This window comes from Aotus nancymaae, unplaced genomic scaffold (assembly GCF_030222135.1).
Source record: "Aotus nancymaae isolate 86718 unplaced genomic scaffold, 86718_ANA_hifiasm-v0.15.2.pri h1tg000106l, whole genome shotgun sequence".
NCBI lineage: Eukaryota > Metazoa > Chordata > Mammalia > Primates > Aotidae > Aotus > Aotus nancymaae.
The window spans coordinates 408,851-410,985 of record NW_026988521.1 but is presented as its reverse complement, the minus strand read 5'-3'; the positions used below and the strand labels follow the sequence as shown (position 1 = coordinate 410,985).

The following is a 2,135-nucleotide window of genomic DNA, read 5'->3' as shown; positions in this document are numbered from 1 at the left end:
CATCACTCAATTCAAACTATGTTTCACTAATGAGAAAGCTATGTGTCAGGGGAAAAGCTTGAGACAAATACTAATTGAGGCACATTCTGCAAAATACGTGACTAGCATTAACAAGGCCATCAAAACAAGGAAAGTCTGAAAAATTGTCACAACCAAGAATATCCTAAGGAGCCATGATGATGAAGTGTAATGTGGTACCCCAAATGGATCCAAGAACAGAAAAAGAAAGTCAGATTAAAAATGAAGGAATATGAGCAAAGTATAAACTTAAGTTAATAATGTATCAATATTGTTCCACTAATTGTGACAAATACCAAACTAAAATAAGCTATTAATAATAGGAGAAACTCTATATTATCTTCATAATTTTTTTATAAATGATTCAGAAATAAAAGGTTTAAGTTATTCAGAAATAAAAGGTTTATTTTTAAAAAATCAATGAAATGGGGAGACCCTGGGAAGGAGGAAGTAGGCGCGAATGTGATTCCTCTAAGCTTCAAAAGGTAGGCTGCAATGCCGGCAACCTGTGTAGTCCGAGTTTCCGCAGCCAGGTGCTACTCCACCAGTGACCCTGGACAGTAACAAAACATATAAAAGCCTGAGCCCAAACCCCACCACCAGCATAGGTCTGTAGTTACTGTGAAACCAGTAAGCCATGGCATCTAAGAAATTTGCTGTTAAATGCGGGAATTTTGCTGTCCTGGTGGATCTTCATATATTGCCGCAAGGTTGAAACAAAGATACAAGCTGGTTTTCTGAACAGAAGAAAGAGGAAGTCTGTTTACTGTTAAAAGAAACCATTGCTTCAAGAGTTCAGGAGCACTTGGAAGTTCGCAAACAGCGCAGGCCATCAAATGCAGAATTCACAAGATCCAGTCCCTTGTTCTTAAAAGGTTATGGCTTTCAAATCACAGCATATTTCCTCAAGAGAGGGATATGCCTTCGCTGCATCAGGAGCTCACAGAATGCTGAACTCCATGTATTCCCTGACAGATTTGTGGTTTGTGTCAGTCAGCTTGCATTCAGTCTTGATCTTTTGGCAAATCAGCATGAAGATTTGACAAAAAGAGTTCTCCATGGAGTGTCTGATTACTTTGCTGAGTGTGCAGAGAGTTCACTTCCTCCCAGTGCAAAGCTCCAGAGAGATGATCTGAAAGAAATTGTGAAAAGAACTGAAACAAAAAGCAGTGTCATGAGCAAATCACAGCCCAGAAGAGATACTGTGGAAACATCTAGTGACTCAGTGATTGTGGAGATAGCAAGGAGGAGGAATAATGATCAGGCTTCCTCCAGTCCCCCATCAGAATCTACAGGACAAGCAAAGGATTACATAAAGGCAGCTGAGAGCCACTGGGGGCTTCCTGTTCAAAAGCTGGAAAAAGTTAATCAGACCCAGCCAGAAGACACTAGTGGCCAGCAAAAACCTCATCCTGGGGAGCGGTTACAGACAGGGCTTCTAAGCGGGAGCCCTTTCTGTAGCTGTGAGTCAGCATCAGCAGGTCCAAAACAAAGTCCACGAGTGGCCAAAACCCAACAGAAATGAAGGAACTGCAGCTCTGTGGAAGACTTCGACCACCACAAGAGAGTTTCTCCTGGAAGTGATTGGTTAGTCCCAAGAGAAATAATAGTGGAAAAAAGCAAAGCTGTTACGGTTTTGCCAGCTTTAGAGTTGTCAGATCCGGGGTTACTTTTGAAACAAGATTTGGCAAAAGCCACGTCTAAGGAAGAGTTGCATGTTGTGGAAAGTCTCGCCTCAAGACATCTTATGAAAAATAACCCAGGGCAGGCACAGCAAACCAGCTCAGCCACAAGCACTAAAAGATTATCTGCAATTCAGAACAGCCCAACCAAGAAAAGAAATATGAAAGGGGCCACTAACCCCAAAGAGAGGATTGCAGCGCTGGAGTTGAAGACGTAGTGGGCCAAACCTGTGACAAGAGAGCTGTGTGTATAGATGCCGGGATTTCAAAGGAATTAATTAGAATGATTAATTTAAATAGGAAGTATGTTATCTGTGTTGTGGTTATGGTTTGTTGTCAAAGCATTTCAAACCAGGAGGCTATATGCTTGTTCTAACAGCATTGCCACTTTCTCATTGTATTTTATGCCTGTCTTCAGAGAATTGTATTATGACA

The 2,135-nt window shown here is 41.5% G+C and overlaps 1 pseudogene; it reads left to right on the top strand.

Annotated features, from left to right (window-relative positions):
- Positions 1 to 655: 655 nt before the first annotated feature.
- On the top strand, positions 656 to 1,878 carry LOC135272092 (protein SLX4IP-like; annotated as a pseudogene).
- The last annotated feature ends 257 nt before the right edge of the window (positions 1,879 to 2,135 follow it).